Below are 24461 nucleotides of genomic sequence, written 5' to 3'. Positions count from 1 at the left end.
TATCAATTTTGCTGCGTGGTTTTATCCTGGTTGTGCTTTTTATATTGTATTTTGTATTTGTATTTTTAACTTGTTGGTTGTTTTATGATGGTTTTAATTTTTGTGAACCGCCCAGAGAGCTTCGGCTATTGGGCGGTATAAAAATGTAATAAATACATAAATAAATAATAAATTTCACAAAGTGCTGTGCTTTTTGATGGTAGCCCTGTGGTGGTGGCGGTGGTCTTGGTAAACTTCATATCTACTTTTAATGAAAGAGAGCATCGTTAGAGTTAGCAAGAGGTATTTGGATGATGCAGATTATCTAAATCCATTTTAATGTGCTTATGCTTTGTTCACCTTGCAGGACAATCTACATCAGGAACTGAGTAGGGGGAGTGTGCCTCGGTTGGTTTTTTATTTATTTACTTATTTATTTATTGCATTTCTGTACCACCCAATAGACGAAGCTCCCTGCTGCATCAGTAGTGACATAGTAGTCAAAGAGTGTGTGCGGCCACCCAGCTGTGTTTGCATTCTCAAATGGTGCCACCTAGTGGGTCATCTACTAAGCACAACTTCCAAAAATGAGAGAGGGTGCAGAGACCCTTTTTATCACACATTCATCCATTAAGCAATTCAACTCATCAGGAGTGAACTTGCAGGGAGACGTGTGGCATGCAAGCTATGCACTCAAAAGTGGAATGTGCATACACGCAGAGAGTATCTGGCAATCTAATAATGGGGTAAATGTACAGTTGACCTGAGAAAGACCTTGATCCAGCCTCTGATGCCAGTGCTGTTCCATCTTACGTGTTAAAAGCTGTGCTGAATGTTCTCATGCAAATATTTTCTGTTCCAAAGTAATGCTTTTGAAAGGGGCAACATATTCCCTGATTCCCCCCTTCTCATCTTTAGCAGCTGTTCACAAACTGTTTGAGGCTTAATTTGCACCAGTCCCCTCCTTCTGAAAGGGGCATCTTCTCCTCTGAAAATGACCAGGGAGCACAATAGAATACTTCATGCAAAGCCCGCACTAAACTCCTCAAACACAGAGACACACGCAGACACATTGAAAGGATGCAGGAGGGGCTCACAGAGCAACATCACTTGCAGCAGAAAGGTATCCCTACCACCTGCACATTCCAGTGCTGTGGGACAGGACTTTTCAAGGCTTAACAATTGCACATGTGGAAAGCTCCTCCATGCCAGGAGAGATGCTGGCCCTGTCAGGTTATTTCTTTGCATGGAAAAAACTCTATGCACATGGAGCGCCCTTCCCCAGGCCATCTCAATGTGGGGATGTCATGGGAGCTTTCCCACCGCGGGTGTCAATGGTGAGGGGCATGGCCACAGCATGTGATGATGGCAGGGCGTGAGATGAGCCCGCATGGCCCTGTGAACCCCTCATGTTTTCTTTCAACATGTGGCAGGCAGGGTTCATACAAATCATCCAACAGGCAGTGTAATAATGCCATCATACTGTACAGCCAATCCATTTTTCTGGCCTCATTTCCACTCTGGTTTACCACATTCCCTGTTTCCTGAAAAGTCAATGAAATTGAACATTTTTCACAGCTGGTGAAAGCTTTCAAGGGAGAGTTGCAAAAGCTCAAACTAAGCACAATCCAGGGCTTAATTCAACTGTTCTGGTCACTCTGGGCTGTAGGGAAAGTAATATATAGAATCATAGAATCATAGAATAGCAGAGTTGGAAGGGGCCTACAAGGCCATCGAGTCCAACCCCCTGCTCAATGCAAGAATCCACATGCAGTGTGGTCTCCTGTAAATGAGCACATGGTCCACTTAAGAGCTGTGTTCCCAGTCACTAACTATTCCCCACTGTTGGTCCTTCAAGACTTAGCTTCTGGTCCCTGTCAGATGAGTGATTACGCAGACAGAGAGGGCCCGTGACTCAGTTGTAGAGCATATGCTTTGCATGCAGAAGGGCCCAAGTAGGGATGTACAAGAATTTCATTTCTGTCCTGAAATCCTGCAACTCTGGGCCATTCAAAAAACCAGACCATCACGAACGCAAGCAAAAACACAATTCTCTGGAGATTTTCACAATTTCCCAAACTTGCATTCACAATTGAAATTTATTTTATTTATTTTATTTATTTATTTGTTTATTTATTTATTACATTTTTAGACCACCCAATAGCTGAAGCTCTCTAAGTGGTTCACAAAAATTAAAATCATGAAGAGCATAAAAAACAACCAACAATCTAAAAACACAAATACAAAATACAATATAAAAAGCATTTGAAAGTGTGCAGTTGTGCAGATGTGCACTTTAGAAAACTGTGCTTTCTTTAAAAAAAAAATTATGAGATCCCAAAATTGGGAAATGGGGAACAGTTCTCAAAAAAAAGCGCTCCTGGTCGCATTCATGTTTTGGACTGTGAACAGTAAATCTTTGTGTGGTTTGTCAACTGAAACTAAATTCTCATACTACATCCCTAGTTTAGAGATCCTGTGGTTGAAAATTGCCTGGGAAACACAAGTGGTTATTATGCTGACTTACATTTTAGCAGTATTACCATGTCAGGAGTTGGTGTGTGTGTCTGTGCGTGTGTGTTGAGCTGATAAGACATTAAGGAAGTGCTGAGGCTTCATTAAATGGTCCCTGGTACAGGCGTAGGTTCCCTTGATACCTCGGCGCTGCTACAAAAATAACAGACCACAGAATAATAATAGGAGGCTGCCGTTACAATTTGCTGTTTAATGGCTCTCTTAAAACTGGATTTTGTGCCAGCATGCCAGGGTGATTGGAGCCATATAAATACCGCTAGATCGATCGAAGCTAGCGAAGGAGACCCTGAACGTTGCGGCACCAGCTGCACAGTTGCGTTGCTCTATACTGCCATGCTGCAAAACAGGTGGCCCCATCCTGCTAGGTGGCTGGTGGCTTGGAACAGTGCAGGAGATTCAAGCCTCGGTCAGTCAGAGGGCTGGATTTTGGAGAAGGTCTTGAGGGGCAGATTCAGGGGTGGGTGGGGCGGAAGACAAGTGGGTGGAGCAGAAAGGGATTAGCCAAACTACCAAAACCACCAGCATATTTTACCATGAAACTCTTATTGTGTGAAACTATAAGCCTTAGGAGAGGAATTTCAACACTTTACAGTGAGGGGAGGGGTGCATGTGTGCAGACACCAAATGAGCAATGGTTGGGGAAGCAGGTGCGGCCATAGGAGGAACCACCGAGGGCCATGTGGGGACACCAAGTGTGCCAGATTTGGCCTCTATGCCTCAGGCTCAACACCCCTGGTATAGTGGATCTCCCACGGTGCAGACCTGGCCTAGTCCATGTATGATTCTAAGGAGGAATGCGTAGTGCTCTTAAGCATCTGATGCATTCGTTGCATCACTGCACTGCTTTCAGTCTCAGGAGGATACTATGCATGGGGCAGCGAGGTGGTCCACCATCTAAGCAATAATGAGCCCCAGACCTGCTTAACTTCAGCAAGGGAGTTGCCTCATGGGCCTTCAGATCATCACATGCATTGCATGCAGAAAGTCCCAGGTGCAATCCACGGCATCTCCATATAGGGTTGGGAAAGATTCCTAACTGAGCCTAGAGATATATGGCTTTTGTGAAATCCATTTCCATCTGTGTTGCATGGTTTGTTGGGCATTTTCCATTCCTTCTTCTGCTTATTGATGGAATTAGATTTCCCTCCCTCCTTTTTAGGGAAGTACAAAACTTTAGTTCCTGTTTGCAAATGTATCTTAATGCACACTGATGCACACACTGGAGAAGAGAAGATTGAGGGGAGACATGATAGCACTCTTCAAATACTTAAAAGGTTGTCACACAGAGGAGGGCCAGGATCTCTTCTTGATCCTCCCAGAGTGCAGGACACAGAATAACGGGCTCAAGTTAAAGGAAGCCAGATTCCAGCTGGACATCAGGAAAAACATTGTCAGCAGTACGACAATGGAATCAGTTACCTAGGGAGGTTGTGGGCTCTCCCACGTTAGGGGCAATCAAGAGGCAACTGGACAACCATCTGTCAGGGATGCTTTAGGGTGGATTCCTGCACTGAGCAGGCGGTTGGACTCGATGGCCTTGTAGGCCCCTTCCAACTCTGCTATTCTATGATTCTATGATTCTAATACATATTCATTACACAAGAAAAAAAAAACTGGTGTGCAAGTCACCAGAATCTGTGTAACTTGGAAAAGGCCAGTCCACTGCAGGTCGGATTCATAGAAATCAGAGTTCATTTGAATCTGTTGCAATTTTTTCCAACATCCTGACATGAGACCCCTGGAAAACCACTGACAGTCAGTACTGACCAGTCTTCTCCAACCTGGCACTCTCCAGACGTGTTGGAGAACACCTCACACCATCCCCAACCTGCATGCACAGAGCCTCCAACACACCTGGAGGGCCCTATGTTGATGAAGGCTGGTGTGGACAATACTGAGCTGGATGGATCTGTTGTTTGACTTGGTATAAAGCATCATCATATGCTTACATGAGCCTACTGCGGTAGTGAAAACGTTACTCACCAGATACTAGAGTTGCCAAGTTTGGATTCCAAATAGGCTGCTTTCTGGCTGGAGCTTGGGACAGGTCAGGGGTGATGCTTGATGGACAGTTGAAAATAGTGCTAATAGCACAGGCTTGCTCTGTAGCCCTGTGGTTGGTGCTGGAAGATACGTTGCCTGAACCTATGTGTACTTTTTTTTACTGAGGAGTGAAGGACTTGAACAGGAGAATGGGTGTGAGAGACAGAGGCTGCTGTGAGGCCTCCATTCTTCCATAGGATCTGGACAAACAAGTGCTGGGAACCCTGGGAGATATAGTTTTCCCAGGGCACCTGTTGCCAGATATGTTGGATACTGCATATCCCAGGGCTCCTTGCACCTGTGAGCAACCCCTATTTTGCACAACAGGGACCCACGTCTGAGTAAGCAAGCATACAGCGGATCCAGCTGGGAATCTTTCACTACTTTATGTAGAAAAGGCAGAGCAGCCTTGCTCATTTCCAACCCAACATAAAGAAAAGGAGGGGCAACCCACCCTCAGTCCTCCAACACACTTCAGTGAACTCTGATGGGTTGCACTGCATTTCTCCATAATTATAATGTGGAGATGCGGTTCTGCTTTCCAAGCCCATACACAAATGCTTAATAAGCCAGAGCAACATTTTCCTGTTCATTAAGTGCCACTGTCAGGAGGAGGAGGAGGAGGAGGAGGAGGTGGCCTGCTTCTGCCCTTCCTGCCCTGGCCCCTTTCACAAACCATTGGTCAAGCTTCTTGCAATCCCTTGCCCTGTGGGTGCCACAAATGCCACCACAAAGTGGTGGAAGCAGTTTCCCCACTGCAGAGCCAGCCTCATACCCATTGGAGCCCTCACACATGTTCTCTGAAGGTCCGATTTGAAGTCCATGCACCTGCGTGGGGAAGCACTCCCCTCATGGAGAAGCATTGTGGGGCTGCCGTCACATTTAGAAGCCCGTTGCTGCCTGCCTCAGGCCATTCACTTGCAATCAGCGACTGCAGAGCAGAGATCTGCAGCCTGGATGGAGGCACCACTGATATGCTAATGCTGCACATGGTAATAGAACGGGGGACCGTACTGCCTTGCAGAGCTGGGGAAGTTCACTTGGAGAGCAGCTGCCATAGTGGGATAAATAGACCGAGGGGCTGCTGACATATATCCATGGGCACGGGCAGTAATTCACTGGTAGAGCGGGACTTTGGTCTCTCATCAGGCCCGGCCCCAGGTGTCATGTCGCCTCAAGCAACTGCCCCACTTCTTCTGGAGGATGGTGGTGGCTTTTTCCACTCACTCACTCCCTGCCTCCCTACTTGCCAACTGCGTGGGCCTCCTGGCAGAGTCAGTAGAAATATTCCTGCACATATGTTCCAACATGTGCCTCAGTGGTTCACATCTTTGAAATGTACGCATTCTTCTCCCACTCATTAAACCGTATGTGTATGCATTTTTTTCAGTTGCATTTTTCAAATGTCCACATCCTGCCCAATACATGGTTGTTGTTGTTGGTGGTGGTGGTGGGTTTTTTGGTCCATGAATGACTTCATAAGGTCAAAAATGCATGAACTTCAATTGCATATTGTGTCCAACTCCATTTTCTATCTGGAAGGTGCAAACTAGGTAAATCCCAATCAAAGATGAACTGAACAAATTTCTCATACATCCCCTGAGTGCTGCTGCCAGTCAGAATACTCAGGATTTCATTGGCTGGATTAATGCTCTAATTCAGTAAAAAGCAAGTTGTTGGCATGGACATTCTCTCCAGAGCAGGCTTGGGTCGCAATAGGACTTTAACGAAACGGCTCTAGTTTTTAGTTGAGGTTGTTGCTTTTTGGGGTTGGGGTTTTGGGGGGGAGCGTTGTACATTGTAAACAGGCAAATAGCCATTTCACGAGTATCTGCCCATCCCATTTCATGTCTCAAGACAAATCCCTTCAGGCGGCAATATTGCTCTGTGCAAGCCAAATAAAAGGCAAGGCTATAAACCCTTAAATAACATCCCCACCATTGCCCAGCGTGACACGACACAAAGGAGCGATTCTTCCATCCACAATAAATGATTACTTGGCTCAGCATCAGAACCCAAGAGGACGACAGCTGCCTGATTCTTACACAAAAAAGCATCAAGTGCTGAAGCAACCCAAAATCGGGGTCAGCCAACCAGATGGACTTTGCTAACATCACTCCAGCGTGGAGAGCCTCCTGACGATGACCGGCCCAGGTGCTTGGTCTCCAGAGTCAGCCACAGGGGTGGGAACATTGCTTTGTCATGAAGTACATTGGATCGCAAGCAAATTGTGCCTTGAGACTTAACTACTTGTGACTCAAGCTGAACATAACCCAGGAGTCGAGTATGTTGAGTCTTGCCCGCGGTTCGACATACGCACGCCCCACTGCTTGTGGCATGCCTTCTCTGCCCAGTGATGTGGGCAGTTTCCATTCCCAAGGTGAGCCCCAACCTCTCCACTCTGCACAGGAAATGCCCCTGGTAATTGCCAGGGATGCCTCTGGGCAAGGCGCTTCTGGACTGATCCTTCACCCAGACTCTCCAAGGCCCCGTTAGCGAGCCTTTCTTATTTGTGCCAAATGGCTCATTCTGGTTGAATCCGTCTCAGTTGAATCTATCCCATTTGCATTCACTTCCATTGTTACTGCTTTGAACTTTGCAAAAAGGAGTTATTTGTTCCAACTTGGCCATGAATCTTTAATTGGGGTTTTAAAAAAAATAATGTGAGAGAGAGAGAGAGAGAGAGAGAGAGATTGCAGCACTTGAGAACAAAGGGGTCTTCAAGGCTGTCTCACCTTCACTTGTCTACTGGCACAGCTGGCGATGTACTTTACACATGTTTGCTGCCCAGGAGATAAAAGGTATCATTACCCCTGACCTCTCCATGCCAAATGGAATTTGCCGCAGCACCAGCCTTTTCTTTGCACTGTTCCCCGCATATTTGGAGAAATCAATATTTCGGTGTCTGCCCTCATCAGTAGCTGTGCTGTTAAATGGGCACCTGGAGTGGCAGTTCAGAACGCCTGGAGAGGAAAGGCCAAAAAAACAGGGGTATGATTGGTATAATGCTTATTAATGCATTTACCAGTTCTCTTGACTGGTCTGCCCTTAGAAATTGCACAATAATTACGTGTTTAATTCTAGGAGTGCATGATTAATTCATTTTAGTTCTCACATCCCAAAACTGAACACGGAGCCAAGTACAATCTGTGGCCAAAGCCCCTACATTTATGGCCTTACGATGTGATTCGTGGAAGAAAAAGAAACATGTTTGAAAAATGCACGCATTTGAAAAATGTACATGTAGAAAAATCAAACATTGGGCAGATGTACACACACATGCTTTCATCAATGAGAGGAAAATGTGTATATTTCAACCATGTGCACAATTCATGTGTACTTTTGGAAAAGTGAAAGTGAAAATATGCATAAATGTTCATGAGAAAAGACAAAAACAAAGTTCACAATCAGATACAAACATGAGTCAGAACAAGGTGGAATTCAGAGAACCTCAACAACCATGGGGTTTGCAGGTTCACACATCCCTAGTTTAATTGCTTAAAACACTGCACACCCACATGTTGGTTAGGCTCACGCGAAGAGCGAGCTGAGTCTAGTTATTAGGCATGTGCTCCGCTCCTATTAGAAGCGCAGAAGCAGGAGCAAATTGGCCTGCTCCGCCTTGCCCAGAGGCGGAGTAGAAGCGGACCGCGGACCCCTAGAAGCAAGGCGAAGAGAAGCGACCATTTTCAGAGCGCTTCTCTTTCCGCAGAGCGCTCCGATCGCCATCTTGAAACATTTCGCCCATAGATAACTGGGTTGTTTTTGAAGCTATCGTTCTGAAAATTCTTGTGCTTAGACAGTCGTGGATGGGGGTCATTTTGAGACTACTCTCACCTCCCTGCGTCGTGCGGGTCACGTGCTATATTTTTTTAAAAATCGGGTCAACAAACAGGGACAGCGCGGGTCAAACGGCGGTTTTCGCCCATAGGATTGCATTGCGGAAAAGAATCGGGGATAACTGGGTTGAATTTTAAGCTATCGTTCTGAAAATTCTTGTGCTTAGACAGTCGTGGATGGGGGTCATTTTGAGACTACTCTCAACTTTCTGTGTCCTTTGGTTCGCGTGCTAGAATTTTTAAAAAATCGGGTCAACAAACAGGGACAGCGCGGTAAACTGGCGGTTTGGGTTTTTTTTGTTTTTTTGTTTTGAAGCGATGACAGGCACATTCAACTCCCAATCCTGATGAGAATTGATCACCTCATGAAGCATCCTCCAATCCCAGCGTTGGAGGGGGGGACTAAGGCAGAGGCACCCTGAGAGCTTTCAGCTTTCAGCGTCTTTGTGGGTTGTCGTTCGTGGAGAGAGGAGTTAGTTATAGGTGCTGCTGCTGTATTTGGACTTTGGAGACAGATTAGGATTTAGCTTGGCGCGTGTGTGTGTGTTTGTTTGCTTCTTTCTGACTTTTAGCTTAGTTTGCTCTGTGTTTTTCCCTTGCTTTGATTTAATATAAACTTTATTTTTAAACTTTGGAGTGTGTGTTTGTTTGTTGGGTTGGTTGGTTGTCCCCCCCTCCCCTCTCTTAAAGCCTGACTGTGTTTCATCTTCCTTCCTTCTATATACCAAAAAATACCAAGAAAAAAATTATTCTCTATTTCTTCTCTCTGTTACTTGGACTCTGTGTGTGACTGTGTGACTGTGTGAGCGTGCTGTGTGTGCAGTGCACTGTTTGTGAAGTGCAACAGCCACTGATTGAGCATTTCAAATCCTGTTTGGGCAAAGCATACACACACTTCTTGTCCCATTTCCGTACATACAGTAGGATTAGACACATGGATTAGCTTTCATGGTGCCAAGTTTGAGGTTTCTAACATGCAAAATGACAGAGCTATGGAAATGGGTGTGAATGGGGTGCCCGATTTTCAGAAATTCCCCAAAAATCAGGGGATGATGGGATTGCCTTGAAACTTGGCATCCATGTGGACACGTGGATAAGCTATCATGGTGCTGAGTTTGAGGTTTTTAACGTGCAAATTGACGTAGTTGTAGAATGGGACAATTTGGGGTGAGTTAAGCCGCACCAAAAATCAGGGGATGATGGGATTGCCTTGAGTCTGGGCATCCATGTGGACACATGGATAAGCTATCATGGTGCTGAGTTTGAGGTTTCTAACATGCAAATTGACGGAGCTATGCCAAGGGGTGTGAATGGGGTGCCCGATTTTCAAAAATTCCCCAAAAATCAGGGGATGATGGGACTGCCTTGAAACTTGGCGTCCATGTGGACACATGGATAAGCTATCATGGTGCTGATTTTGAGGTTTCTAACGTGCAAATTGACAGAGCTATCAAAAGGGGTGTGAATTAGGGTTATGGGTGGTGCGTTAGAGGTTAGAGCCGCGCCAAAAATCAGGGGATGATGGGACTGCCTTGAGTCTGGGCGTGCATGTGTGTCCCTGGATAAGCTCTCATGGTGGCGAGTTTGAGAGTTTTAGCGTGCAAATTGACGGAGCTATGGAAAGGGGTGTGAATGGGGTGCCCTATTTTCATAAATTCCCCAAAAATCAGGGGATGATGGGATTCCCTTGAAACTTGGCGTGCATGTGTATACCCCCATGAGGTGTCATGATGCCAAATGTGAGGTTTCTAACTTGAACAGAAAAAAAGTTGTTTACCTTTTTAGCTTTCAATGCAACCCTATGGGGGGAAACGGAGCTCCGATCCGGATCCGGAGCTCCGAGCGGAGCGGAGCGGACATGGGCGGAGCGGGGGCGGGGCGAAGTGGCCCGATCCGAAAATCGCGGATCTGGAAGTGAAGCGGAGCAGGGGGTCCGTGCACACCCCTACTAGTTATGGGTAGTTGACTAGTTGGTGCAGAATGGAGATGGGGATACTATCCGAATGCCCATCCCCATCCACATTCGGTCTCATTCTGTGCATCTCACCTACATTTTTATGGACATCCTCTTTGTCCTGTTCTGTGTCAAAATGCACGTCCACACCTAATCGTATTCTGATACATACTCAAATGCCCATCCCCCATCCACATTTTCTCCCATTCTGAGGCACATCAAAATCTGCATCACCCTCCTCATCTTTTCCACTCTGACTAGTTGTGCATACCTACGTGCCATTGGAGCAGGGGCAGGCAGAAGGCCTTGCTGCACAGCCTTAGAGGACACTCCAGCACCAAAGTGTGCCAGCACACTGCATTCCATTTCTATCCCCATCACCACCTGTTCAGAACGTAAATATAGCAGAATGGATTTGCATTGCAGCTGCTTTACAGTAAAATACAACAAGAGCCATTCTTTCAATTATTTTAGCGTGTGTTTTATTTGAAAGGGAAGAAAGTCAAGGAAAGTGTTAGAGGTAGTTTGCTAACAGACCTCCTTCAAAACAATAGCTGGACAAACTGTTGTGCAATAAGTGATCGCAGTGTACACAGTAGAAAAAGAAAACCTTTCAGATGCTCAAGTGGTGTTTTTTTTGTGTTCTCACAAAAGAGAGTTGGAAATGCACAAGAGTGTCCCTATTTACATCTGTGAAATGTTGCAGGGTAAAAACACCCAAATGAATAGAGTTGGAAGGGGCCTATAAGACCATCAAGTCCAATACCCTGTTCATTGCAGGAATCTACATTAAAGAATACCTGATGCAGCATTCCTGGTGTGAAATATGAAGGTGAGGCAAGCAAGTTTTGTGAGTGAAGAAAATTGAGGAGGGACCATAGCCCAGTGACTGACTGAGCATCTGTTCAGCATTCAAGAGGTCCCAGTTTCAATCCCTGGCATCTCCAACTGAAAGGTTCAGGTAAGAGGTGTTGGGAAAGACTCATGTCTGAAATCCTGACAGTTGCTGCTGGTCACAGTAGACCAGGAATTGGGTATGTGTGTCCTTGCAGATGTCATTGGACTGCAGTGTCCATCATCCATGTGCTGGCTGTAGCAGATGAGAGATTGAAGTCCTTTCCTGCCCCTGAATAGTCTATTGGGCTAGATCATAGAATCGTAGAATAGCAGAGATGGAAGGGGCTATAAGGCCATCGAGTCCAACCCCCTGCTCAATGCAGGAATCCACCCTAAAGCATACCTGACAGATTATTGTCCAGCTGCCTCTTGAAGGCCTCTAGTGCGGGAGAGCCCACAACCTCCCTAGGTCATTGGTCCCATTGTCATATGGCTCTTACAGTCAGGAAGATTTTCCTGATGTCCAGCCAGTTAAAGCTGCAGGAGCTATACTAGAGTGACCAGATTTAAAAGAGGGCGGGACACCTGCAGCTTTAAGTGTTGTGATGAAGAGGGAATTTTACCAGGTTTCCCATATATACAAATGACACCTGCAGAAATTCCCTTTTCAATACAACTGTTAAAGATACAGGAGCTCGGTCCTCCTTTTCATAGGGTCACCCTAGGCTAGATGGAGAAAGAGGCTGACCTGGTGGGTTCTTTGGGATCTGGTGTTGCTTTGGATGTCAGATAGAGCATGCCAAGCCAACCTCTTCCATCTCAAGCCTCTTAGCATGACCTCTGTTGACAATTTACCCATCGGTGCTGGCTGGCAGGACTTTGGGGTAGAAGAATGAGCAAGGGGGCCCACAACTAGGCCAGGGCTGGCTGAGCACCTTGAAGTAAACGAGTTAATATACATCAACTAAAGAGAACCTCTGTAGGCGCAAGGCACATCTACTGCACTGCCAAAGTCACAGCACAGGGTGCGAATCAGGAGTGCCCCCGCATCAGTGTGCGCAAGCATTCCTTCACTGGCGCATATCCTCATGCTCCCGTCCTCTCTCTTGAGACAAGAATCTGCTCATGCATGTTAACCAAGTCATGACTTATTCAAGTGGAGATGCCATGGGACATCAAGTAGGATCCCATTCAAGGTGAGTTGATTAACTTTGTGAAAAATGGCAAGGGAGGGAGGCCTGACCACAACCCAGATTGTCGGAAACACAGAACAGCTAGTCTAATTCTCCTGCTGTGAACCCTGCTGTGTCTACTTTTAGAGTACTCTGCAGTGCCTTAGGCAGAACTAAAATTATAGCATTACAAACAAAAACAAGCAGAGAGAGAGGGAGAGAGAGAGAATACAGATTGCCAACTGCAAAGATATTCTAAACTTGAACCATAGAAGGATTTGGGTCTTTTCAGTAATGCTCTAAAATGCATAATAGAATGTTTTGCAAATTGCAATGCTATCATGCTTTAGAGCAAGGTTGGCTCTTCAGGTATTTGCCACTTCAATCCCAGAAGGCCCTGCCAGCAGGATTCAGTGGATCAGAATGCTGGGAGTTGAAGCCCCACCCACCCTAACTTTAGAGGAGACCTACATGACTTGGGGCCCCTACGCCCAAGCCAAACATAGCGTTTTACCAAAGACCTATATGAAACAGTGAGTCAGCTGATGGCTTCATAAACCCCTGTGTTGTTCACTTTGGCCAGCAAGGGAAAGTAGGTATTTCCCATCCCTTCTACCTGAGATCCTGCTAGCTGGAGATGGCATGTGGAGCATTTATGCTACCACTTCATATGAAATGCTGTGAACCTGCTAAAAGTGAATGCAGCCCACCATCACGTATTGTGCCCTGCTGGCAAGTGTCTGGCCAACCCCCAACCCCTTGTTATCAGTCATGGAAAGACAGCAGAAATGGGACGTTCTTCAGGAGAAGGATCTCACAAACTCTTTGGATGAAAAAAATGTCCTTCACTGTAGCCATAAACCAGAAGCTTCTAATTCCCTTCCTTCACACACAAAGAGGAACAAAGGAAGGGGCATGTGTGTCTCTAATGTTCACAGTGCCATCCCATAATTCTAAATCAGGAGTTTACATTTTGCTATTTCTGATTCTGAATGCAGCATAAATTGGGGCTGGCCACAGGTTGGGTAGCTGGGAAGAGATTTTGGCTTGCAATTGTATAACTCTGCCTCTGCGTATGAAAAGAAATGCACATGAGTGAAACACTTCCCTGTTCTAATCAGATGTGTATGTTGTTGTTGTTGTGGAGTGCCCAAGATCATTGATAGAACACATGCTTTCAGTTCCCAGGATCTCCAAATATGGCTGTTGAAGAGCCAGCCAGAGCTCTGTCTAAAGTGCTGAACCAATCCCCCAAATAGCTTTAGCACCTCAGATGACTCTTTTAGAGTCCTGGCTGGTTCTGACTGAAACCCAGAATGGATTCACAGCCACACCAAAATCGCAGCCTGCGGCCTCCACTGGTTTCTGGAATTCCCAGTCGAATGTTCGCTAGGATCGGTTCCCAGCCCGGTGGGGCCTTGTCTTTCTGTAAAGGGGAGCAAAGCCAACCCACACAACTCTGCATCCCAGGGAATGCTGCAGGATGCAAATCAGCCATAAAAAACAGGGCATTTTTCTCCACCAAAGTATCCAGTAAGTAGATAGTTTAGGAGATTTATACTTTCACAAAGCCACAGCATCCTCCACTTTCCTTCAGGATGTGAGCCAGAAAAATGTTTATTATCGGAGGAAGGCAGAAGCTGTAAGGCTGTAAAAAGCTGCAGCATAGTGGAGCCATCTGTTTATTGGTTTACGTCGGGAGGTTTAGAGGGAGCCTGTGAATGAGGCAAACGTGGGTTTTTCGGCATCCGCTTTGTGATTTCATTTTGTTGCTGTGCCCCTGTGTGTGTGTGTGTCACTGCAGACAACAGCAGGATCACAAGCTGTTAGTCCAAGCAATGCAGCCTGGAACAAACATGCCCTGGATCTGAGCTTCCTACCAACAGCATGGATCACATCCAGCAGTCTATTCACTTGGGATTCATTATTATATATTTATTTAGCGCCATCAATGTACATGGTGCTGTACATAGTAAAAGAATAAAACAGCAACACTCTGCCACACATAGGCTTACATTCTAATAAAATCATAATAAAACCATAAGAGAAGGAAGAGAACGAACCAAATAGGCACAAGGGACAATAAAATGAACAGTGTGGAAGTAAGAACAGTGTCAAGTTCTAAAAGCTGTAGAAAAAAGAAAAGTTATTGTTGTTGTTATTATTATTATTATTATTATTATTTTGTTATTACTATTATTATTATTGCTTAATCTAGCTTGCTTATACTTTAAGGGTGCAATTTTATGCATTTTTAGGCAGAAAAAAAAAGTCCTGTGACACCCAGCATTCCCAGAATGCAGGGAGCTGTAGGGCTTTTTCTGACGGAACATTTATTTATTTATTTATTTATTACATTTTTATACCGCCCAATAGCCGAAGCTCTCTGGGCAGTTCACAAAAATTAAAACCATCATAAAACAACCAACAGGTTAAAAGCACAAATACAAAACACAGTATCAAAAGCACAACCAGGATAAAACCACGCAGCAAAATTGATAAAATTGTATAAAATACAGAGTTAAAACAGTAAAATTTAAATTTAAGTTAAAATTAAGTGTTAAAATACTGACAGAATAAAAAGGTCTTCAGCTGGCAACGAAAGGAGTACAGTGTAGGGGCCAGGCGGACCTCTCTGGGGAGCTCATTCCACAACCGGGCTGCCACAGCGGAGAAAGCCCTCCTCCTAGTAGCCACCTGCCTCACTTCCTTTGGCAGGGGCTCACGGAGAAGGGCCCCTGTAGATGATCTTAAGGTCCGGGCAAGTAGATATGGGAGGAGGCGTTCCCTCAAATAACCTGGCCCCAAACCGTTTAGGGCTTTAAATGTCAATACCAGCACATGCATATTATAGCAACATGCATATTATAGCAACCTAACTTGCTTAAGGTAGAATCACAGAATCATAGAATAGCAGAGTTGGAAGGGGCCTATAAGGCCATCGAGTCCAACCCCCTGCTCAATGCAGGAATCCACCCTAAAGCATCCCTGACAGATGGTTGTCCAGCTACCTCTCGAAGGCCTCTAGTGTGGGAGAGCCCACCACCTCCCTAGGTAACTGGTTCCATTGTCGTGCTGCTCTAACAGTCAGGAAGTTTTTCCTGATGTCCAGCTGGAATCTGGCTTCCTTTAACTTGAGCCCGTTATTCCGTGTCCTGCACTCTGGGAGGATCGGGAAGAGATCCTGGCCCTCCTCTGTGTGACGACCTTTTAAGTATTTGAAGAGTGCTCTCATGTCTCCCCTCCATCTTCTCTTCTCCAGGCTAAACATGCCCAGTTCTTTCAGTCTCTCTTCATAGGGCTTTGTTTCCAGACCCCTGATCATCCTGGTTGCCCTCCTCTGAACACGCTCCAGCTTGTCTGCATCCTTCTTGAGTTGTGCCTATGCTTTTGAATTCTGGGGACTTTTTACAGGGTTTTTGTTTGTTTGTTTTTTGGTCTCAACTATAATTTGCACAGAGATTTGTGCAAATTATGGTCACAAATTGTGTAAATTTGCATAATTTGCAGGCATTGTGCCATAATTTATGCAAACTCAAAAAAATCTTAAAATCCACTAGCTGGCTTGACTCATTGCAGGCAAAATCAGGCCAGCTGGCATAAGACAGAATGGAATTGGGGTGGGGGTGGGAAGCCAATGAAAACTCTTCTAGTTCCCCTCCTACAACCGGATTTCTCTGACGTCCCTATTTCTCACACCTCTCTAATTCCTCTGATCTTGACACGTAAACAGTGAAGCTGCTTTAAACCAAGTCAGAACCTTTATTCCAGTACAGCTCGCTCCTTCCATATTTTCACAAGTAAAACAAGAAAGAAAGGAAAGTCTTAACCACCTCCGACGATTGCTTCCCAAGGCCCCCGTTCTCCACTCCTGTGCCCCCGTAGAGAATGCCCTGCCACTTCACACCCTACAGCAGCAGATTAAATGAACATAGCCTGCAATCAGGTGATGAACAGCCTCCCATTCAAGGTGGCAGATGTAGCTCCATGCACTGGAAGAACATGCAGAGGGGCCTGTGGCGCTGCCCAAGTGAATCCTTCCCACCATCAGAATTGTGAGCTGCCACCCCATGACCTGATCAAAGTCAGCGAGGAGAGCTTTAGGAAGGGTGCTACCCAATCAGGGAGCCTCCTCAACATAGGTACTTTCTGTGTGTACCTATGTTTGCATGGAGAACTCATTCTAACAAATGCCCATTTGTCAGTCATCAGGGAAGGGGTGTGTGAAACATGGTACTAGTGGTGGGTGCGACTACTAGGCCCCAAGGCCCTGAGAACCCATGTCTTCATTGAACATGCAAAGGGGTTTGTGTGAACTCCCCTAATGTGTATTAATGGAGGGCCTTCCAATGGTATCCTTGTTACACAACTAATGTCACAATTTTCATCCATACATTTATTGTATTTTGACATGTCCTAAAGTCTTTTAAAGCATATGGGCTTTTGTATATGGCAATATGCAGAGGTCTGTTTCTATGCCGGTATGTCCAGGTGACTGTGGAGAATATTGGCTGTCAGCTGTAAATGGAGCCATCAGCCCATAAGTGGTGCCTATGAGATTGGATTACCTGCCGTGTTCAGAACCGTTTATCCAGATGAACCATCTGCATTTCCAGTGAATGGCAGCAATTTATCATAAGTCAAATCTGAGTGTGATTGTGCATTACATCTATCGCATTCCAAGGATGGGATTTCAGCCTCTGGACTGGTTATTCAGAGCAAGGAAAATAATATGTGTGGGTTTAAAACTGAAATGGGTCATGGCCTCTGAAGTGGTTTCCATGTGAAGAAGAGTGACACTGGGACATGCAAAGTAATAAGGGTGCCTTTGACAGTGCATGGAGTCCCTTCCCCTGACAGCCAAGCAAGAGCAGCCTGCATTCACACATATAAAATGAACTAGAACTTCTCTCAAGGCTAGGGATATGTGACATGTTGGGAAATCCATTTTGTTCAAGCCCAGCAGATTTCTGCAACATTCCCAGTCCCATAAGCAGGGGTGGGCTGCATCAGAATTTATTTTAGTTTTTGATTCTGGAAGGATTTCCTCCCCCCCTTTTTTTTTTCTTTTTTAATGGCTGCAATTTGCACATTAAAAAATTAGTTCTACTATTTGCGCAAACTGCAATTTGCACATTTTAAATGTTTACTTTATTGGGACCTGAAATGTGCACAAATATTGCTGCTCTTGCGCCACTGCATACAATTGCAGCCCCACAAAGGCAAATCTCCCCTCTTGTCAATATCCTTGTGACTTCCATCCTCTCTCCAGACAGTATTTCCTTTACCCAGCAGAGCCATATTCTGTACTTGTCAGTTCCGCTGCCTCCTTTAGTCAAGAAGCGCTGCTGTGGTTACTGCAAATGGATCCTGGGAAAAGGGAGTCGAAGCTACATCTGTGTTAAAAGCACTTTCTTGAGACTCAGACAATTGTGCAATGGAAGCAAGTCACACACACCCAAATGTCAGTTCAACACTTCAAGATCTGAAGATCAGGTTGCTACGTGGGCGTTCTTGTCCCCTTTTCCTGAGCTGTCAGGGGGTGATTTGAAATATTGTTTATAATGTACTTATTACTTGAATTTATACCCTACCCCTTAAACTTGATCTCTAAAAAAAGATTCTCAGAACTGCAGTGCCCACAAAGAAAGCCATGAACATTAAACAATTTGGAAGGCCTTAGCAGTATCCCATGTGGAACTAAACCTGCCGTGTGGAACAAAACCACGTCCTGCTGTGCTGGTTCCGGTCGACCACTGTGTGAACAGAGTGCTGGACTAGTTGGGCCCTTGGTCTGATCCAGCATCAGGGCTCTTCTGATGTTCTTATGTTCTTAACCCTAATAGTTCCTCCACTGCAGTCAGAATGATAGTGGTGGACAAGTTCAGGGAAGTTCACTTGCCATTAATACTCTTCCCTAGAGGAGCCCCTGACAAGCTTCCAAGGAACACAGAGTTCCCTGAAACGATAGATAGACAGATAGAAGATAGAGTACATAACAGCATGGAATGCCTCAGATGACACTGTATCCAACCATTCCATGTCATCATTAACTTCTATTTTCGCTCACATTAGAAATTTGCTGTTTCAAACTGACTTCATTTTGCACAACAGTGATTTTCTGTTATATCTAGTGAGAAGAAAAGAAACCACAGTCTTCCAAATGTATTTGGGATCAGAAATCTGGGTTCACAAAACAGTTGACTGACTCTCTCTCTCTCTCTCTCTCTCTCTCTCTCTCTCTCTCTCTCTCTCTCTCTCTCTCTTTCTTTCCACTAGGTTTAGAGTCTCATGCCAAGACATGTGTCCAAAGTGAGCTGAGGAAGTTTTCTGGATGAACCTCACAGACAGGTATGTGATGTCCATCATTCAGAGGTACTCCCTCCCAATGTACCCCATCCAGTTAAGCTATCATCAGTTAAGCAATCATCAAACAAACATTAACAGCCATTTTTAGCCTTACAAAATGATAGTTATTTTATTAGTAGTAAACCTATAGGTGAGCATGTAATTTTGTGTCATTTCTTGAAACTACACTCATAATGATTTTGCAACTGGATGGCCTTTTTTATTGCATATTAATTACCAAAGGCAATCAGGTAAGTGGCTGTTTAATAAGTCTGGTCTACATTATCATCTGTGGTCAAAGAGCTTCTTGTCTTCTTCAACATGTGCTGAAATTTCATGAGAACTGGTGACCTGATGGCAAGCTAGAAGTCATTTACATTACACTGGGATTTACTATTCCAATGTATCTGGACATCTGAAGGTATTTGCGTAATGGGCGTGGATGGTCTAATCATGTTCCTGGAGATGCAGGCACAGGTACATGCTTGTGGGTGGGGACACAAGGCATTTTTCTCATGGTGGAGGACAGGAGAGGGGGGAAACAGTTTGAATATACAAGGAGAAGATGACTATGCTTAAGTTTTTGCAACTGGCTGAGCAAGGAGCAGGACGATATCTACAAGGACATGCTAGTTGCTTTTAGGGGGATGACTTTTTGACAAGGTGCTTAGTTAAACCCCCCTCCATCCCTCTACCCCGATCAACATGTACATATGTAAATAAGCGGATATTAGAGAAACACCTGAAATCCCCAGAGATCTATCTTTCCTTCCAAGGAAGGCAATGCTGTAAAAGATTCACCAGGGTTTTCCTACTTCTAAGGGAAGTGCAGAGTGCCCAGCATTCTGTTCTTGCACTGTTGGTGCTTTATGAAAACCTGGCTATGTCTATTTCTGGGTGTGAGTTTTTAAAGGATGCATCACTGAGTTGTTTGTGGTTTTCTTTTGCGGGAGGGGATTTGTATGTAGTGTATAACCTGCTATATCCCCTGCTGGGAGTGACGAGGATCTTTAAGAGTTCTGGGATGTGGACATGGGCCAAATATTCCCTTTCTTACTATCTACCTGCCTTACTAACATGCGGCAGGTGCTTCTGAGTAGAGATGCATAAGATCACACTGGCCCTTTCTACACCTAAGGATTATCCCAGGCAAATGGAAGGAATCATCCCTGCCTGCTCCCGGGATCCCCTGTGTGTCATTTGGATGCACAGGGATGATCCTGGGATGATCCCAGGAAAAAAGGCAAGTGTAGAAATGGCCACTGCCACTTAACCCTGTTCCAGTCTCTCTCTCTCTCTCTCTCTCTCTCTCTCTCTCTCTCTCTCTCTCTCTCTCTCTCTCTCTCTCTCTCTCTCTCTCTCTCTCCCTCTCCCTCTCCCTCTCCCTCTCCCTCTCCCTCTCCCTCTCCCTCTCCCTCTCTCTGTCTTTCCCACTGCCTCTTCTCTAGAATATGTGATGTCTGCCGGCAGGTTGTCTGTGAGTGAAATCATGTACACCGGCAACACTGGCACATGGCAGCTTGTCTCATCTGCCTCCAGCCAAGCCCCATCGCTTATGTTTGCTAAAAGGGCGACTGGCAGGTCTGAGCACTCAGAGAAGTTGTGTGGAGATGTCAGGATGTGACTTGTAGCACAATATCCTGGGGTGTGATTATTTATTCATTATAAGTCAAGCAAAAGGACTTTGGTAGGTTATTGCCAGTGGCTGCAAGGTGATGACTGGCTTCAGAGGCAAACAATACTCCTAGGAAAAGGTAAAAATAAGAATAATCATAATTTTAAAACTGATGGAGGGCTGTGCACAGAGGAGGAGAATTTCTTTGAAAAAACATGGCGCTCTTCTAAATTATTTCACTCCACTGCTTGGAGAACATGTTTCTTGAAGAATTTTGGCAGGACTTTTCTCTTGTCAGTAAGGCTGAGCAAAATTATTATTATTATTATTTATTTATATAGCGCCATCAATGTACATGGTGCTGTACAGAGTAAAACAATAAAATAGCAAGACCCTGCCGCATAGGCTTACATTCTAATAAAATCATAATAAAACAATAAGAAGGGGAAGAGAATGCACCAAACAGGCACAGGGTAGAGTAAAACTAACAGTATAAAAGTCAGAACAAAATCAAGTTTTAAAAGCTTTAGGAAAAAGAAAAGTTTTTAGCTGAGCTTTAAAAGCTGCAATTGAACTTGTAGTTCTCAAATGTTCTGGAAGAGCGTTCCAGGCATAAGGGGCAGCAGAAGAAAATGGATGAAGCCGGGCAAGGGAAGTAGAGGCCCTTGGGCAGGCGAGAAACATGGCATTAGAGGAGCGGAGAGCAGGAGCGGGGCAATAGTGTGAGATGAGAGAGGAGAGATAGGCAGGAGCTAGACCGTGAAAAGCTTTGTAGGTCAACAGGATAAGTTTCTATTGGATTCTGAAGTGAATTGGAAGCCAATGAAGAGATTTCAGAAGTGGAGTGACATGGTCAGAGCAGCGAGCCAAGAAGATGATCTTAGCAGCAGAGTGGTGAACAGAAACCAATGGACTGATGTGAGAAGAAGGAAGGCCAGTGAGAAGCCTTCACATATCTTTATAACAGGATATGGGGGGGGGGGGGCAGGGAGGAATTCTTCAGGCTTTCAGGGGAGGGGAAGAGAAATATTTATTTACTGATGAGATTTCTATCTCCTCCCTTTTCTAGCTAGGGTGTTCAAATCAACTAGCAGTTTTTTAAAAAAAACAGCTTGTGTGATTTAAATTAAACTTCATTAAAACAATCATGAAATAAATACATTAAAAACAAACACAAGCATAGAAGAAGGAGAAGAAGACAGAGAAGAAGGAGAGGAGAAGGAGAAGGTGCCCAATTCAACAGACCAGCTTCCATGTTTTTGTTTCATGCCTGTATGAATAAAAGTATATTTGCCTGCTGTTGGAAAGACAGCAGAGAATGAGCAACTTAGCCTCTCTCAGAGGGAATTCCAAAGCCCGACAGAATCCACCAAAAAGCATCCTTCTCAAGATGGTTGGAGGGTTTCTTCATTTCCCCATGTTTCTAGCCTTTAAAAGTCAAACATCGGAAGCTGCCTTACAGTGGTGAGTCAGATACCAGGTCCATCTAGCCCAGTATTGTCGACACTGACTGGTAGGAGCTCTCCAGAGTTTCAGGCAGGAGTTTTTCCAAGCCCTACCTGGAGGTGCCAAGGATTGAACCTGGGACCTTCAGTCATCCAAGTCATATAAGCTATCAAAACCTGTCAGTTGCTGTAAGCCAGTGCTGGGGTACGTTGTCTTAACTGATCTGCTGGACTGCTCTCCATATGAGCCCACAGTCAGCAGCTACAATTCTGTTTGGGGTTTTGAATCTGTTTTACTCCAGAACTACGTTAGCAGCTGCCCAGCCCTTTGTCCCATCGCTTGGGCTGTTGCCATGATGCAATGACAGAAATCACAGTGGAATAGCAGAGCTGCTTTAGATGCAAGGTGGTGTGTGATTTAGTTTTTTTGTTCGCTTGCTTGCTGCAGTCAATGAATTCCAGACTTTTAAATATCTAAACTTCAATGCGTCTTAGGGATACAGAGGCATCATGTATCCCAACATTAAGTTAGCAGCATATTGAATCTTATACCAGAAAACAACCATTTTTGGACAGGTCCACCTCATGTGCCAGAAACCTGTACCATCTTAGGCACATCTCCAACATTCATCCGATCTCTTATTATAAATTGTATTCGATTGAGCAGGAGTTAAATATCAGCAATCCAATATTTTGTAATGACTTTCTTTGATATTTAAACAGGAAGTTAATGCTGGTTCTTTGGTGAAAATAAATTGCCACATTTGTTCCGATAATGACTTCCCAACCTTGTTTTCTCATTCAGTTCTAAGATTATGGCCCACAGCATCATCTAACTTTAATAACATATCATACATTTTAGTCAATAATCCTTTCCTTGATGTACATTCATAAATCAATGCTTCAAATTTAGATAAATTCATGTTCATCTCACCCAGATAAATTATTCCTTATTACATAACTAGATATTTCTAAATACTGAAAACACTGTGGCAAATTATACCCTAATTTAATACTGATATCAATTCTACTCAAACATATTCTTTCATGTACAATATCATGAAAACTCAGACTATAATACGGCTTCCAATTAACAGCATTTCCACCTATTTTAAATTGATTTATTGTATGCAAATGATGAAAGTAGTGAAATATCTGGGCTAATATATTTCTTACACTCATCCCATACTGCAACAGCAGAAATTTTGTAACTGCAGGTGTATGTAAAGAAACTTTACACACATCTTTTCTATGTGAAAAGAGGCCTTTGCTTGGCAGCATTCGGCCTTTCTCACAAACAGACTCAGTGCAGCCTAAGTGCTCCTGTCCAGAAAACCACAGTCAGCAGATAAATAAACAGGCCCCAGTCTTTATGGCTACATGCAACCATCTTCTATGTGAACCGCCCAGATCCTATGTGAACCGCCCAGAGAGCTTCAGATATGGGGTGGTATTCAAATGAGAAGAAGAAGAAGAAGAAGAAGAAGAAGAAGAAGAAGAAGAAGAAGAAGAAGAAGAAGAAGAAGAAGAAGAAGAAGTAGTAGTAGTAGTGGTGTTGTTGTTCAAAATGCCATGTAATTTTGTATAGGTTATGCATATATTTTGGACTGGTCTAGCTAAGCATTCAGAATAGATCTGAAATTTGAGCTAGCGGAGATGGCGAAACTCACAGCAATAATGAGAGAAAAATCGACTTTCAGATTTATAACTGAATGGGAACCTTTTGTAAACTTTATGAAGGGATGAGAAAAAGGTGACTTGTACATCTGTGGATTCAACCAATAATGTAGAAAATGTTAAGAGAGAAATTAGAGATTTGGATTTGACAGTGATAGAGTAAGAAAAAATAACATTGTTATATATTTTTGCTGGGGAGAATATTGGAAGAACATTTTATTTTTGTGTTTTTTGTTTGTTTGTTTTTGCTTTATTTGATTTTTGTGGGTGTGTCTGTCTAAATGTATCATATTTTGCTCTGTAGTGTTTTTTTATTGGTGTTTGGAAACAATAAAAAGATTAAACCAGAATAGATCTGCACTAGACACTTAACACATTCTGCAAAATATTTGAGATTTTAAATGGTGTGTGAGAGATAATATGAATGGGAACACCACTGGATGGGGGATTCACACAACTGCCTTAATCCAAAGTTTAAATGAGTTTTTACAGCTTTTGGCTGACGGACGTGTTCCCTAGGCACTTGAGACTCGGCGGAGAAGCCAGTAGTATCTCATGGAATCAAGTCAAGGCAGGTAAAGTCCCATCACAAGGGCAAGTCAAAAGCTTATTGGTGCAGAGGACAGATAAAACAGGACTTTGGACAGCTCTAAATGAGCTATTAAGGGAGCTGTAGAAGATGTTGTCTCAGTAAGAAGCCAAAGTCGACTGAAGCTTTGTGTAGGCTGACAAGACTGAGGGTAGTTAGATCCACTTCCCTGAAAAGACTGGCTGGATTGTTAAAAAAAAAACTCACCTGATTGTGGAGTTTTAAACCTTCTGTAATATTGGAGACCTGAGGTGCTGCAGGGGACTCATTCTCTAAGATGGTAACAGGGTTGTGTCCTGCATCATAAGGTCTGAGGGTCTGGGTCATGGCACGCACAATTTCTGCAGATTGCTGGTTCATAGCCCACCATGGTTGGTTGATATTTCAGTGGGAACCACAGATTAGGAGATAGCTGACATTATCTCTCT

This window comes from Elgaria multicarinata, chromosome 16 (assembly GCF_023053635.1).
Source record: "Elgaria multicarinata webbii isolate HBS135686 ecotype San Diego chromosome 16, rElgMul1.1.pri, whole genome shotgun sequence".
In the NCBI taxonomy this organism is placed as follows: Eukaryota; Metazoa; Chordata; class Lepidosauria; order Squamata; family Anguidae; genus Elgaria; species Elgaria multicarinata.
Note: the sequence above shows the minus strand (reverse complement) of the source record.